Source organism: Petaurus breviceps, unplaced genomic scaffold (assembly GCF_028583685.1).
Source record: "Petaurus breviceps papuanus isolate PSGF00001 unplaced genomic scaffold, PetGlider_PUasm1.0 84, whole genome shotgun sequence".
Taxonomy (NCBI): Eukaryota; Metazoa; Chordata; class Mammalia; order Diprotodontia; family Petauridae; genus Petaurus; species Petaurus breviceps.
The window spans coordinates 3,623,575-3,641,254 of NW_027186645.1; the positions used below are offsets into that span (position 1 = coordinate 3,623,575).

The 17,680-nt window shown below is 35.5% G+C and overlaps 1 protein-coding gene across 8 annotated transcripts in view; it reads right to left on the reverse strand.

Moving 5' to 3' along the window:
• NRCAM (neuronal cell adhesion molecule) overlaps nucleotides 1–17,680 on the reverse strand; it is a 319,224-nt gene that overhangs the window by 238,860 nt on the left and 62,684 nt on the right. For 7 of the 8 annotated variants that reach the window (XM_069107011.1, XM_069107014.1, XM_069107015.1 and 4 more), the window contains exon 2: nucleotides 2,173–2,310. The exons of the other annotated variant lie outside the window; for it this stretch is intronic. The gene's annotated coding sequence lies outside the window, so the exon portion shown is untranslated. The remainder of the gene's footprint in view (nucleotides 1–2,172; nucleotides 2,311–17,680) is intronic. 8 annotated transcript variants of the gene reach the window in all.

Here is a 17,680-nt window from a genome sequence, read left to right on the forward strand (position 1 = left end):
AAATATTCTGCTTGGAAAGTATTTTTTTAGTTAAAGATGCTCAATGAATGCATTCTTTAAATAGAAATTTAGCTATAGAAGTTTAAATGCTGTGACAATTCACCCATTTGATGGCAGGGTCAGCAAAATTGTGCTTAAAGGTAAGGGAGTCAAAATAAACCCACATTCAAACCAAAAGCCCCACTAAAAGGTATGTTTTATTTTTCCTTGTCAGAACTGAATAGAAAAGTCTTGGTGGAGTCTGGAGAAATCAGCAACCCATTCCCTTACAGCAAAATTGAAAAGTGTTTTGGTTCAACATCCTGATTTTCAGATACCTGAGCAAATTTGAGGTTAAATTAAAGGCTTTTAATGAGAAAAAAATAGATATAGTGTGAAGACAGTGGGATAAAATTTGGGTGGCCTGGTTTCCAGCCCTGTATACATCGTGATTAACTGCGTGACTGGGCAGCTCCATTCACCTCTCTCTCCTGTTAACTATTCTAAAGGAAGAGAAATTAGACTAAATTACTTCTAAGGTCATAGTGGAATAGAGAAGTAAAGAGATACAGGTTATGTAAAAGCATTGGTAGGATCCTGAATTTATAGATGCAAGGGGTCTTAGAAATTATTTTGTCCAACTGAAATATAAATGAAATTAATCAGGCTCAAGAGAACTATCTTGATCATCATTTTCATGTAGCCTTTGCTTATGTTGTCTTTAAGATCTGTCATGGGAAACAAGAAGGCAATTTCTTTCCTCCAGAAAGGAAGCTGGACAGATTCCCAAGGTGTTCTCATTTTATAGGTGAGGCAAAGGGAGGGCCACAGAGCATAAGTAACTTGGCCCAAGCTTACATAGGTAAGAACTACTGGACCCAGTAAACTTCTTAAGCACATTCTAATCAAAGTATAGATTTCAAAGTAGAACAATGCTACTTTGATAATCCCTCTTGAGCATTTCTGAATTCTAAATTTTTGTTCATGACATTTTTCACTGTTATATATGTTTTCCAAAAACTAATTCAAATAGATGATCTCAAACAGAAAATTTCACAACACACTGGGCATTTGAAAAAAAAAAGCTGAGGGGATGGAGCTTGGTTCTATCCTCCTAAAGAATCTACTAGAAATATCCATTCAATTTCTGATAAACATGAGACAGAGAGGAGAAAGAGGAAGAAGAAATTATAGTTTTGCTAAGCACAAGTTGCCCTCCCTAATTAATTTCTTTTAGTATTTCATGTTGATAAGAAACCTGGAACTGATTTAGGAATATTCTATTAACATTCAGAAGCTATCTGCAGTTTCAAATAAATTTTCCTGAAAAACTTGGGAAATCACTAAAATGTCTCTTGTGGGAGAAATCTAATCAATAATGTCAAGAAAACAAAATATTAACAATAAAATAATACAACATATGATACAGTGAGTTAGCAAAATACAAATACAAAGATACATAAGTGAATACAAATAAATATAAAGCAAAGGTTAACAAATTCTTATTTTGGTGCAAGGATAGATTGATCTAAAAAGCAAAAACAGGGATCACTCAGTATTAATGACAACTTTGACAACAATGAACTATATTGTGTTTTAAGATTTTTAATTTACTTATTTGATAATTCATTTGATCCTCATAAAAACCCAAGAGATATATGCTATTATTATCATCACCATTTTTCAGATAAATAAAATTAAGCAAAAAGAGGTTAAGTGACACACAAAACTAGGAAATATCTGAGGTGGCATTTGAATTCATCTTCCTGTCCCCAAGCAATCAGCTATGATAATCAACAGAAGCACAAGGGTAAAAAATAATTTGGAAAGCATACAGGTGCTTGGAAGTTTGGGTTATAAATGTCTGATAGAATGTATAAATAATTCCTCCTTATATTGGGAAAAATATACAATGAGATATACTTTTCTGTCCAAGACTTCATTAGGTCTGGAATCCAAACTCCAAGCTTTGTAAGAGCAAGGGCATTTAAGAGCCAAATGATTCCCTTCTTAAAATCTAATACAAAGGACCAAAAGAAGATAAAAATCCCAGTGATAGTTGCAATGGAGAAATGAATGAAAGTACTATACTGTTAAGTACTTTCTTAGAGGACACAGGTGGGTTTCAGATAGCAAACAGAATTAACCATTTCCATCTTTTCTAGATAGATAGAAAATCCTGTCCTTACTTACTTATGGACAGCAGACAGCGCCAAATTACTCCCAAATCATTCAATGTTTGCTGACTCTGAAGTGTTCTCAGACAGTCCCCCCTAAGGTGGAATTCTCAGCAAATATTGCCTCCTGGGAACAGTATTTTAATACAAATTCCTATTAAAAAAGAGATATAGAATAGATTTAGAAATCAATTTTTTTTGGTTGGTTGATTAACAAACACTATAAAGATTCTATTCCAATTCCCCAATAAATCTGAAAAAGGGGGGGGGGAGATTTGGGTGACTATCAAATTCCATGAGTTAATTACATGCTATTATTGTATTAAGGAAACTGTGAGCATTTCAAAAAAAACACAAGCAACAGAAAAAAAGCAATACAAGTCCCAAGGAAATGCTGAATAGGATTGACTGAACTACCACTAAATAATAATATACAGCTCTACAGAAAGACATCGAAAAGATCAAGGAAAAAAAAATGATCCAATTCTAGTTATAATACTCTATGGAAATAAAACATGCTTGACAATCACATCAATACAAAGGTTATTGTAGGGAGTCATTTTGGCCTAAAACAGGCCAAATACAAATTAAGCCATGAACAACTAATTATAAGACCAGTCTAGTAGTATTAAAAGGAATCCGGAAAAAATTTTAAAAGTGGCAGGGAGGATTTACAAGGAGCTTTGAAGCAAAAGGGAAGAAATTCAAGGCACCTGGGAAGAAAGACTGCTCTAAATAAACCATTGTGGGAAACTCAAAGTAAAAAAAGAAAAGAGATGCAATGAAATCTAAATTAGATGGAATCCAACTAATCAGAACCCATAATTAGAGCTTTTCTTCTTCCAGTCCATGTTCTGAGTATGAGGCAAATTATACAAAAACAATCTGAGAGTAGAGACTTCTGTTAATAAATGACAACAAAAATAATGTATGGATTCCAGGGTTATTGCACCTACAAATCAGTATAAAAACTGTTTGGAGTACTGATGCCAAGTCAAATCACCTCACCCCTTCACTGCTAAAAAACAAACAAACAAACAAACAAAACAAAACTCAAGTTCTCTTCAGGATATTATTACTTACTAAACCATAGGTGTATTCTAATAAATATAAGACTATTTTGAATAGCATAAATGAAAATCAAATGGTTTTTTAAAAATCTCTAAAAATACAATTTATGATCACTAAGCCAAGTTTATGAAGTTAGTATTTTCTCTCTGGGCTAACATCTTCTTTAGTGTTACACATGCATTTATGTGAAAAGTGTACAGGGCCTGTCATATGAACAAATCATAATGTGGACTAGCAGTAGGGGCAAGTCCAGAAGCAACTAGAGAAAGTCTTCATTTACCTCACAATGGAAATGTAAACTTCCTTGATTTTCCTTGGTTCTTTTCAAAATTTTCTTAGCATATATTGCTGGTTTCTAACTTTGCACAAACCCTTTTTTATGGAAAGTGGGTCCCTAGAAACTTTATAAAAGAGAAAATTATCTCAATTTGTTAAAATTCCAAGTAGTGTCTAAATAATGAAGTTTTAATATATTTAAGAGGGAAAACTATGTTAATTTTGGGATTATGGTCATAATTGAAGGCATGGATCAATGAGATGTATTCCTTTATAATGTTCAAGTTTAAACGTACAACTGAAATCTATGAACATCATTTACAAATTATACAGGGAAAAATTAATAAGCCATTTTTGCTAACTGATTTTCAGTCATCTTACAGAAATGTTCCTTTTCCAATTTGTTGCTTCATTAGATTTAAATTATGCAAATTGTTTCTTTTCTTAGAATAGCTGCTCTATTAAATACAATAAGATCTAAATGACAAATATTTAATATATTTTAATTAAACAAAAGGATAATCCCAACTTATTAGTTTCTGAAACTTCTGGCATATCCTAATAACATTGTGGCAGTTAGAATTATATTTTATTACTCATTTTAATAAAGAAAGGAAAATAAAAATTTTAATTAATGTTTTTCTAGGACCAAATCAAAGTGTTAATCATAATGATGTTCTCTTCTTGAAACTCTTAGAAAACTTTCCATTTCTCTTGTAGGCTAATGGGAGCAAAAATTAAATAGTTTCTCCTATAGTCTGTCAAGCCAGACAAGATTAAGCAAAGGAGAAAGTGCGTTTATTTGAGAAATTTGTTAAAGTGTCTATGTTGATCCTAATAGCTAATTCACTACTGGAGTCTAAATTACCTTCCAAATACAAATAGCTACATAAACCAGCACAGCCAGCTAATTCTTTTGAAGTATAAAGGATATTAATTTTTCCTGGGTAAAGATTTCTGAACAGAAAGGCGTGATTTTTTTTTTTTTGCATCATGAGTAGAAATTAGGCCATAGTTCTGATAATTGGTGGCATGAATATTGTAGTTACAGTAATTATTTGTGTGAAATAGGCTGAGAATTTACCTTCAAGAAATATATTGCAAATACCAAGCCAAATAAAACTCATCATTCCCTGAGGCAATCAGAGAAATTAAAGGAGTCAGGCTTCTTAGGCTATTTATTTTCCTCCTGCCACAGAACAATTGGTCTCTAAAGGAGGTTCTCAAGTGTTTTCTCTAACTTAGCTTTCAATAATTCCATTGAAAGGTTTTTTCAAATACCTTCTCTGGGAAATGACTCAAATATCTGACCAACAAAAGCAACAGGAAATTTGTCTCTGTTCTTTTTTGGATCAAACATATATTATGAAACCAAGACATTGCTTATTGGGTCACCTCAACAATCTGTCCCATCCATCTTTCAGATCTTTGCAAATGGTTCCTCTCTGTTAAATATTTCCATCATAAGTAAGCTCTTTAAAACAAAGTATAAGGTGAATATATATTCATTTGAATATGCCCTTAGGGCTGGTGTTATTGGATCATTTAATAGGGAAATAGTGATTTCATTTTTGTACTTCTGGTACCTTGAAAAATGTCCAAGATTTCCAAGATGCTGTTTGGCAACTCCACTGTATGTACCCACTTTTGGGGCACAGTTCAAGGGCAGAGAAAAGTATTTTCATTTAAAATCGAGCAGGAACTCTGAGGGCAATTGTTTGGTGACTTCATTTCCTATACCCTCCTTCAGGGTCATAGTTCAAGGGTGAGGAGGAGCACTTTCAGTGGAGAGGGAGCAAGGGCCCTGAGGATCAATATCACTTCTTATCCCAAAGGATCAGGGATCCTGAGAAACAGTATCAATTTTGGTCCCAAAGGAGCAGTGGCCTTGAGGAACAGTATCAATTGCAATCTCAAAAGACCAGGGGCTCTTCCTGGTTAAGGACAAGAGTGCAGACCAAGAGAGCAGTGATCACACCTCTCCCCATATCATACAACCTTGGAAGCATCACAAATTTCCAACATCCTCCCTCCTCAAACTTTCTGTGAAAACAGCAGTGTGAAAAAAACCTACAGTTAGAGACAGTGACTCTTTCCATCCCTATCCCCATGCTAGGAAGAGAATCCAACTTCAATATCAAGTTCAAAATCAAGAAATAAGGTGGGGAAATGAACAACCAACAATAAAAAAGAACCTGACCATAAAATGTTACTATAGTGATAAGGAAGATCAAGAAATAAACTTTGAAGAAGACAAAGGAGTCAAAAGAGCTACAAGTAAAGCCTCCAAGAAAAAAACATGAGTTGGACACAAGTCCAACAACTGATGCAAAGTGAAGTAAATAGAATCAGGAGAACATCATGCATAGTAACAACAATATTGTAAAGATGAACAACCATGAAAAAATGAAATACTCTAATCAAGACAATGAACCAAGATAAATCCAATGGACCCATGATGAAAAATGCTATCCATCTCCAAAGAGAGAACCGATGAACTAAGAATGCAGATGGAAGCATACTTTTAAAAAAAGACTTTATTTTCTTTGGGGTTTTTTGTCTGTGTTTTCTTTTTCAACATGACTAATAAGAAAATATGTTTTCTAGGATTTCACATGTATAAACAATATCAAATTACTTGACTTCTCAAGTAAGGGAGAGGGGGAGAATATGAAACTAAAACTTCTAAAAGTGATAGTTAAAAATTTTCTATGTGATTGGGAAATATTTAATGAAATAAATAAAAATGTATTTAAAAAGAAAAAGAGTCTAAGAGGGACTCGTGTAACAGAGAATTTTATTCTGCTATGAGTTTTTGTTATGTTTGTGCATAAACATACAAATATATGTAAATATGCACACCCATATATATGTGTGTGTATATATATATATATATATATGATTGGAAAGCACAAATGATTGAAAGAAAAGTACAACTATTGAATTGTAATATTTCCTTCACTAACATCCTGCTCTGAAGCCCATCAAAGTATAGATATAACTCTGGGTCTTGAAAAGCTACACTAGGGGAACACAAACTCTAGATGACCCTTCTGAGTTGGAATGGGTTTTCATAGAGGACAATCAATTGCATTCCCTGTCATCCAAGAATGAACCTAAACTAGTTTCAAAAATCTGTGGCAATACCAAAGTTTAGAGACGGCCACCAGGTGATGAATCTTTTCGGTTATAGAACTCTTGAAAAATACTTATTAGGAAATTCAAGGCTTATCATTTGCAGAAATGGAAGGAGCACAAAAGGATCCCTTAAATATTATAGCTGAGCAGTGACATAGTCTCTTCCCTTGAGGAGCTTATAATGAGGCTGGGGTGGGGAATTGAATGAAAGTGTAAAGAGAAAAAAAGAGTTCTAAGAGCAAAATCTTAGGAAATCCCTATATTTAAGGAGGTGGGAATTAGAAGAGAAACTGTCAGAGGAAACAAAAGGACTAGCCAGAGAGGTAAGAACAGAACCAAGATAGTGGAGGACTCTGGAAAACAAGATAGGTAAGGTCAACAATGTCAAATGCTATCAAGAATTTAAAAAAAAGGAGTAAGAAGAAGCTATCTTGAGACTTAGTGACCTTCAACTGAACAGTTTAAGCAAAACAATGAGGTACAAGCCACCTTGTCAAGGATAAAGAGTGAGCTGATGATGCTGGGCATTATGCTAAGCAACCATTTGCATTCTTAATTCTATTTGCTGGGAAACTTTTCTTTAACTAAGAGCAAAACTGCCTCTCTCACATTGCTCACAGGCTTTAAAACATTTGCTTTAATGAATAAATAAAAATGATTCATAATTAACATTTTTGTTTCCATGTGGAATGGAATAAAACATAAAAAAGGGACTAAAAACAGCCCTATTAAATAAGGAAACAACTTCCTTTGCAGTACTGTTTAAAGTATTATTAGATTTTTTTTCCCAGATAAAAGCCTTCTTGAAGATAAACCAAAACATATTTAGATCCTGAATGGGCTTTATAGAATCCAAATCTGGGGGGGGGGGGTAAAGTGGACTTACATTTGAACCAATGCTATATAATATGCAAAGAAAGACACTTTTTGTAAGTTATACAAAAGTAAACAAGTTCTAGTCTCATAGCACTATCAATTCAAATCAATTCCATAAACATATACTTACAAAATAAGAGAGAATTGTCCTTTGGAGTCCAGACTTAAGTTCAAGACTTGAGTTCAAGTTCTGAGTCATGCATACTAGCACTGTAACATATCATTTCACCTGTCATTGGCCAGGAGCAACTCTCTAACATGCAGCAGAACATGCCAATCTTCACGGATACAGGGAATTTCCTCATTGTTAGTTTTCTATGCCAGTTAGATAAGAAGTCTGGACTCCATCTCCTAACCCACCCATGGAAGGCACTACATTATTCCCTATTACTAGGGTTCAAAGCACCATATCATTAATTCCTTATTAGAGAGGTTGAAATCAATTAAATTTTGTTGTCTTTTTCATGTCATTGAAATAAAAATACTTTATATTAATAATATAGGGAAAAAAATTCATAGGAAATTGTAAACAGCCTGCCAGAGTGCACTCTCATCCACAAATGACAGCAGGAGAAGTTTTATGGCAGCATCTTTCCATAGCCCACAATGACTTAATGGTCTTTATATCCAGTAGTAGTGAAATACTCTGGGACTCCCTGTTATTAGGAGGAAATTAATATTCAGTCATTGGCCCACATGTCACTTTACTGTTATTAAGAAACCTTGAAAATAATTAGAGTTGGCTTCGATCAGTTTCTGGAATAGCACCCAGCTGGAGAGCAGCCACTAAGAGTGGTGTTTTATCACTCACACGGACAGAGAACTCTGAAAAGAATAGCGTGCATGCCCATGCACACACAAACACACACACACCACCATTCAGTAAGAAAAGCTCTCTATGAATTAACATCCAAGATCAGAGCTGAGGTGGATGTCCCTGGGTTGTACCTGACTCTGGACAGAATTTTCACATTTAATGGTCACTTCCTTGAGCTGGTATGAGATTGAGTGATGTACACAAACAAGCCCTTTGGGATTTGTGAATAAGAAATCTCACATTCATTGAAGGAGTTGCTAGCAGCAGGGGTGACACAAGCAGCAAAAGGAAAGTGTGGGTCAGGATCTTAGAGACACATTAAGGGGGTAACATTCTTTTTCACCAGAGAACTACAGGAAGGTAATTCAAGAATAACATTCAGGTCAACTTTCAGCATTTAAAAGGGAGTCACAGGAAAGAAAGGAAGCCAAGATGACTGACCAATAATTTTCCTTCTGCTTGTGAAGGGCAGCATTGTAAAAAAAAACATAGTTTTACCATAAAAAAGGATTCAATGTGTTCTCAAATAAAAATTAAAGGTGAAATTGATAACTTGAACTCAACATCTGATAGTACTTTGAATGTTCTAAGACTTGCAGGTAAATTCAGGGATAAAAAACTCAATTTTTAGGTTATGTCTGATGAATTGACATGAGCATAGCTCATTAAAGTTTATAAAATTCTTCACATCATTCAGTAATCACAAAAATGGGAGATAGAGTACAAATATTATTATACACATTTAACAGAGGGAAAACTGAGGTTCAAAGAATTGCTATTTGTCCATGATCACATGAGAGGTGAGTGGTAGATTAGGGACCCAAATCTAGTTATTCCAAGTTCAGTGTTCTTTCTACTGCTTCTATTGTTGTCCATATTGGGATTTCTGGTCATCAGAGTCAATCTGGAAGCTAGAAAAACCCAGCTCTTTCCATTATTACATCTTGATAAAATTTGGGTTTAAAAGGTTAAGATAGGACACTTTTCACAAAATCAAATGAAGTGAGAACTTCCTATGTTCTTCAAAGCATTTCTGCTCTGCTGCACTTTAAGAGTTACTTATAAATTATTATAAAGATTAGAACTTTGACCCCATTCAACCAAAAAGGCTCATGTAAATTATGCTTAATTTACATATTACTAATCAATAAATTGTAATTAGGAATATTTTGTGCCTAGGACAAATGTCATAAATTATGCCTGGAACAAAAAGACTGAGGTATTTTCTCAGGTTAAGTTGGGGAAAGGAGAGGGATGGAGAGAAGAGACACTTCCTGTGTGTGTGTGTGTGTGGTGGCAGTAAGAGTACAGAGAGACAGGGTCATCAGCATAATGCTTCTGGGGAGATTGCTGTGGGAGGTGGTTAGAATCAGGAAGGAGCTCACCCTAGACTGCAATCTGCTAGCTTCCTATTTTAGCTAATTATTTGTACTAACTAGATCCTAGGAGAGACAGTATGGTACAATGGATAGAAAGCCAGCCTTGGAATCAATATAACTAGGGTCCTACCTGTCACATGCTGATTATGGAATCTTAGACAATTCACTTAATCTCCCAGTGCCACAGGCAACAGTCTAAGACCATAAATGTAGCAAAGTTTCTGGTCTGCATTGAGAGGGAATATTTCCTACACTAATGAAGTCCCAAGTTCAGAAGAAAAAACTATATGCTAAATTCCATTGTTTCTCTATCACTGGTGGACTATAAATGCTATCACTACATGGTACTCTCTATATTTGTCACCCTAAGACAAAGACATGGTCTCCTGGAAATGTAAGAGTCAATTTGATCATGATTCTAGAAACGGGCAGGGATATGGAGAAAGATGAGATGGCAACGGGACCCAGGTGGAACAAGGCAGCTGGCGAGGCTGTAGAGGAAATAGCTGAGAGTCAGGAGTGAATTAAAACATGGCTGGAACCTTTCCTGAAATAGTAGTCCTAGAGTGTCACCAATCAAATGAGCAAGAGCCCAAGGGAAGAAGTTAGGAACGGGGCAGGGGGGTAGGAAAGGGCAAAACAGCTAATGAGGCTATGTAAAAGGTGACTAAAGAACTGGGAGGGGAATCCTTTTGGACATATGCTCAGATTCAGGACGATTGAATTAGGAGGCATAGGCTGTGAAGTGAAAGACTTCTGGGAGAAGCATTATTGGTAGTGTTCTGTCAGTATAAAAGAAATAGAAACCCGTCTTTGCCCAGGGGTAGCACTTAAAAATCTAATTAATCTACTTGAGGACATTAGACACATACAAAACAACTAGTGAGCAAGATAGTATTAAATAAAATACATTGCTATGATAGGATGCCAAATAGCACAATTAAAAAAATGGAGGACAGAAAAACATAGCAAAAAGTACTAACAACTTATATAGGCAAATGCAAAAGGCACCGGAGACTGGAGAGCTCGATGCAGGCCGGTCTCCTAAGGAAAGGTTTCATGGACCAGGATAAAGAGTAGGGATGTGATGCAGTGGACAGTACGTTCTTGAGCAGGTGAGCAACAAGACAAAAGAGGTTGTTAAATAATGCTTATTAATCAGCTAACTCTTACATCCAGACTTCTCTTTATGATAGGAAACAAAACTACTTTCATGGCTCATGTGTGATTGATTGATCTAATTGAGGACATTTAGATACGCACCCAACACACACACACACACACACACACACCCCAATTAGTGAGTAAGATAATTAAATAAAATGCTTGGCTATATAGATGGTCAATTCTTTAAGAAAAATATAATTTCAACAAAGGCCAAAAACACATGACACAGAAACAAAGCTGTGGTATGAACCTGGAAGAAATAAAGAGCTGATTGAAAAATATTCATACTATAAGAGCCTTCTCTGATTCTCTACTCCAGAAATTCATGAAATGTGAATTCCCAAACCCTTTAACTTCCTATCTCTTCTACTTCTTTTGCCCAAAGACTGAAACTACTCTATCCCAAGAAGGTTGTACAGGATGAATTGACTTATAAGTTTACAACCACTTTAATTTGGTCATCATTACTACTGACATTGTGGATGAAAGATTGGATTCACATATCACTCCTTCCAACATCATTTTAGCGACAGAAACCCAAAAGCAAAAGATAATACTTGATTATCTTCTTATTGTCACCTGGATATTGGTATTGAATACAGTTTTCTAGATATAGAGTTGTCAGTTCCTTGATGCTGGATTTATGTTGTAAATCTTGCTATCTCAAATGACTAGCACAATGCCCGGCACAGGATAGGTCCATACATTGGTATGACTAATGGAGCAAGGTGGCATTTACTAAAGGGAGAAACTGAAGGCTAAACCACAAATGTGGCAAAAAATGACCTGTCAGACCTACATGCTTTGTCATCAGTTCTCAGATTGGCAAGAACATTGCACTGCAGTAGGTTGGTCATTTTATAATTCACAACCAGGGAGGGGGGAAATGAGCTGTTTTTCTTCATTTTATATTTAGCTCCTTGCTACTTCGGGAAAGAAACCAAAACAAAATCCTCCTTCACTATAACTACATTCATTCCCAAGGACACTATTACACTTCTTTAATGAGCTTTTTGAGAAAATGGGTTCCAGGTTAATATAACTAAGTCTGTGTGCTCTTATAAAACAAGGAGGAAGAAATGAAACTAAGAGAAAAACAAAATAAAATTTTAGGTCACAGTAAAGTAGCATCATCCAATTTATTACTAATACCATTCATAATTATGAAAAGTTATTGGTTAGTCTTACTAAACTGAATCTTTCATCACTTTAGCTCTGGTTTTTGACAGTACTCACCATTCTGGACCACTAAAATGAGGCCTTTGTATGATAAAGGCTTTTTTCAAGTAGCTTTATGCTACATTAGTTTCCCTGGACAATTAATTGAGAAAATTACAGACTTGTGCTTTCTCTGGAGAAGTATTCAACCTCCAAATTCAACCTTTAAGGTATTGGCATTACTATTAAGGGTCATTTATCTCAAAGCTTCCAAATTTATACAGAGGAATAAGTGATGGTCTGATGTTTCTGTGCTTATCCAGTACACGTAGTCATCAATGGAGTCATCAATTAAATTAGTTTCTGCAGCTTAGAAAGATTTTGGCTACTGTCATCATTAGATGACTGGGATCTACCTCTGTGCCTACGAAGAAAATAGCAAGAGAAACATTTTATACTAACCTACACAAACATCCTAGTTACAGCAGTGACTCCCTTAATAGCCACTGAATGTCTGGGTAACTAGGTGGCACAATGAATAGAGTGCATCCTGGAGTCAGGATGACATCTTCCTGAGTGCCGATTTGGCCTTGGATACTTACTAGCTGTGTGACCCTGGGCAAGTCACTTAATCTTGTTTGCCTCAGTTTCCTCATTTGTAAAATTAGCCAGAGAAAGAAATGGCAAACCACTCCAGCATCATTGCCCAGAAAACCTCAAATGGGGTAACAAAGAGTTGGACATTACTGAAATGACTGCACAACAACAAAATAAATTTATGAAAAAGCATCATTTACTATGTGCTAAGCAATACTAGAGATAAGAACAGAAAAGGTGAGAGTGTCTACTTTCAAAGAGCTCAGACTCTAATTAGTGGAGATAATACATAAGAGAAAGTTCTGTTGCAGGGCAGATGGAAAGGTCCAGAAATCCTAAGAGCACAGTGGTGGAACTAGATGGACAGGAAGGCCCAGAGGTCCTTTAGCATTGAAATCTCAATGTCCAACTTTGTTAGGCTATAAGGGTTCTCAGCTAAGTCACATGATGATACCTCCTTGCCGTCATACCAAAAACCTGCCCTCCACTCTGAGTTCTATAAATTAATAGAGTTGAGCTAACTAGAGTAACACAGAAATTGGGTTGGTGATAACAGGTACTACCTAATATATATATATATAACTATAATACTCCTAAACATGACAGAAACTTCAGCTTAGACTGGCAGAACAAGTGAAGACTTTTAGAAGAATTATACTAATTCTGCTCCTGGAGGACAGGGGCCATGTCATATATCCTATTTTTTTTTTGCAGTACCCACAGAGTAGTGCCTAAATAAAGAAATGATTAATTAAGTTGCTTAAATTCAGTGCTTTTCATTCATTAAACAAATTCATGCACTGAAAAGAAATACTTCTGAGTTACAATGAAAAGCAAAAGAGGACTTACAAACCCCAAAGGATATTTGGAAAGCAAATCTCTGAAAAGCCACATACAATTCCACGTGAAGCACAGAGGAGAGGGGACTCTCCAAGTATGGCAATGGTCCTTCAATGACCTCAGCATGGCCACATATATTGGCTAGGTCCTGTATTTTATGAGGAATACAGAAAAGGGCTCCATCTGGATATTAGCAATACGATCTTTTCATGACAAAAGGCTCCATCTGGATATTAGCAATATGATCTTTTCATCACCTATTGGGTCAATATCAATTTTAATTCTTTAGAAATTATGGAGTTCCATGATTCACAGCCTTATAGCTTCACTAATGATAAAATAAGAAATAGGAATTGGACCTGTGATTTCACTGATATAGGAACAATGGATAGTATCTTCCTCTTTGTCCTCCCCCTCGAATTTTGTATTATGCATTATTTTGTGTATTTTTTATATTTATTTACACAAAGACAACGTTGTACAGTGAAGAGAGAATTGGCTTTGGAAACAGGAAGTTCTGGAATTAAATCCTACCACTGACATATGCTGACTGAGGATGATCCTAAGAAAATCACTTAACTTTTCAGTACCCCCAGGCTACTCTCTTAAAGCTACAAATCACAGAAAAGATCTAGACATGAATTGGTAAAAAGTAAGTTTCCTTGCCTGGAAGCTCTCTATAATAATGAAACTGCCATCTTCTATCTAATACATGTTGTCTCCTCTAGTAGAATTTAAGATTCTTGATGGTAGGAACTGTTTCTTTTTTATGTGTTTATATCTTCAAAGTCCAGCACAAACTGGGCACTAAAAAGTATTTAAGGGCCAATTGGTTGATTAGAGATTCCCTGCCCATCTTATTTCACACCTGTTGAGGGAGAGGACCTTGTTTACATACCAACATGAGCCCTTCCTAATCATATTATGCAGTGGAATTTCTTTAATTTTCTCTCAAATTTCCCCTACAAACAACTTTAAAATAAGACCTCAAATAGAATTTTGGAGCAGCAGAGCCAATGAAAAGTCAAAGTGAAACATCTTTCCAACATAAGATAATTTAGGCGGTCAGTGACACAAGGTGGGGGCCAGCCTTGGTGCCCAGACAGTGGCAGCAGCAGGCCTTAGAGGCAGTTGCTACAATGGTGGCAGCAACAGCTTTGGGAATTCTCAGCCCAGAGATGGTAACTGAGGCAGACAGTTGGTCAGGAAGAGATTACAGGGGACACTTTGCTGGCATGGGGTGCAGCTGGAGCTGATAGGCAACTCTATTGCCCACATACAGTTTTGGGTGGTAGTTCCAGGATAGAGGAGCACTTTTAGTAGGTTACAAAGGAACAGGTGCCCTGGTTGCAGTTCCATGGTCAAGAAAAGGGTTATTGCTTGCTTCTTAGACAAATCAAAAGCAAAAATAGACCTACTTTAAAATTAGAGGCCACAACCCAGCCAAACTTCACATTCCCCTTCAAACAACTTTAAAGTAATACCTCAGATAGAATTTTAGAGCAACAGAATCAAGGAAAGGTCACAAAAAAATCAAACCTGTCTATAATTATCTGAAAAAATGCTCTAAATCACTATGGATTACAGGAATACAAAATAATATAACTCTGGGACACCACCTTATACTTATCAGAAATGACAAATGGTGGAAGGCATGAGGGAAAATAACATATGCCAACAAACTATTGGTGGAATTGTGAACTAGTCCTATCATTCTGAAGAAAAATTTAGAATGGTGACCAAAAAGACCTTAAAACTGTGTATACCTTTTGACCCAGTAATACCACTGCTATATCTGTTGCCCAAAGAGATCAAAGATAAAGGAAAAAGATCTACATGTACAAAAATATTTATAGCAGCTCTTTTTTTGTGGTGGCAAAGAACTGGAAATTGAGGGGATATCCATCAATTGGGGAATGACTGAAGAAGTTGTGGCATATGATTGTGATGGAATACTATTGTGCTATAAGAAATGATGAGATGGTTTCAGGAAAAAAATGGAAAGACCCTTGTGAACCGATGCAAAGTGAAGTGAGCAGAACCAGAAAAATCATTGTAAACAGTAACAGCAACATAGTAATGACAATGAACTGTGAACAACTTTGCTACTCTGATCAATACAATGATCCAAGGCAATTCCAAAGTACTCATGATAAAAAATGCAATCCATGTCCAGAGAAAGAACTGATGAATTCCAAATTCAAACGAAGTATAACTTTCTCACTTTCTTTATTTTTCTTGCTTTTTTGTGACATGGCTAATATGGAAATATGTTTTTCATGATTTCACATACATAATTACTATCATATTACTTGCCTTCTGCGTGGGGGAGGGGAGGGGAGGAGAGACTCTGGAATTCAAATTTTTAAAATCCATGTTAAAAATAAATACTATTTTTTAAAGGAAAGGTTTAGACTAGATTATCTATCATTCTAACATTCCTTGTTATTCAAGGTATGGCACATATCAGTTCTTACCTGATTTTGATGTTCTATCCCACCTCCCTAAATGGTTCACAACATTGTAATATTTCACAAGGCTCTTTGGTGGGTGATTGGAGGTGAGGGAGTTGATCAACACTAGTTGGGTAGAAGATAGGGTATAAATTGAAGAGTATAATTTGTTGTTCTGTTTTTCCATGTAAAGGTATAGAAGATATACTTCACTCATAAATTTATCAAAATCTAAATATTCTGCATATACTTTCCAGTAACTCAGTGATGATGGTCCTAAAAAAATTTCTCAACTATTTTTGGAAAATTATTTGGAATATTTTTCTAACATCTCTTTTCTTACCCGTATACCATAAAAATATTCCCCAATATTTTTGATAAGGATCACTTATTATAGAATGTATCAAAATATTTAACAAATATAATTCAATATCTGAAAATAAACTTTCCACCATCCTTAGTGCTTTCCTTCATCACTGTCAGGCTCCCTGCATACTTTTTTCTTTAAGTAAAAGAGAACTGACTTAGCCTTATACCATGTTCCCTTAACTGTTCTTAAAAGATAACATTTATCATTGTGCCTTTACAATGTGCTTCTTATCTGGCTGCTAATTTCCCAAGGGAGTGCTATGGATGTTTTATTTTCAGATAATCTCTAATTAGCTCTTCTCTTCTAAGTCCTGCCCAGCTCACTTTCTCCAATTAATTTTCCCCTGTTCTTGGCATCTTTCTTGGCACCTGTTTCTTTTCATGTCAGTACTATAAAGTTCCTAGTAAGATAGGTTCATCTAAAAAGTATATGTTTTACAACAATATTTTCAGATAATTCTCCCTACTTCTTCTCTCACAATAACATGAAGATTTTAATATTTATGTTTGTAACAGACAAAACATCCAAGATAAAATTTAAAAAGCTGTATACATAATTTGCAATTTCTAAACATTCCATTTCCCCTCTAAATTTTAGAGAGGAGTTTTCTGGAATTTTTAAAAAACGATGCTGAAGGATGTTAGCCTTACATACAGGCAGAGTAGTAAGCTATTACTTTCTGGTATAGTTTGGGGGACACTAGGAAAGCTCTCTTATCCCTTGACAATATCTCTTTCTTATCTATTTGTCCATTCTGAAAATTTTTCTGAGAAGGGACAAACTCCTTTATTCCACAAGCACAGATCAACTTTAAAATGGGATAGATATATGATAACTTAGTCTCCTTTCATATTTCATCGTTTATATCATGCACTGTTAAATATAGACATACTTCAAAGTTCTATCCTGGGTCCCCTTTTTTCTCTAACCTCCATGACCTCATCAGTTCCCAAGGGTTTAATTATCAGCTCTAGGCAGATGATTCCCAATGTGATCCCAATGTGATGATTTCTATGTGAATCTAGCCTCTCTCCTGAGCTCATACATCAGCAACTGCTAATTATTAGACTTTTCAAAGTCAATATTTCATAGTCATCTCAAAGTTAACATGTCCAAAATAAAACTCATTTTGACCTCCAAACATAGCTGCCCTCTCCCCATTTATGTCAAAGATGCTACCATACTTCCATTCACACTAGTTCACCTCATCAGTGTAATCTTTCACTTTTCATTCTCAAACAACATATCCAGACAGTTGACAAATTCTGTTATTTGTACTCTGCAATTTCTCTCACATATATCCCCTTCCCTCTATACTCACCCAACTACCTTCATAGTACCAGCCTCATCATCTATGGTTCTGGCTATGGCAGTCTCTTAAT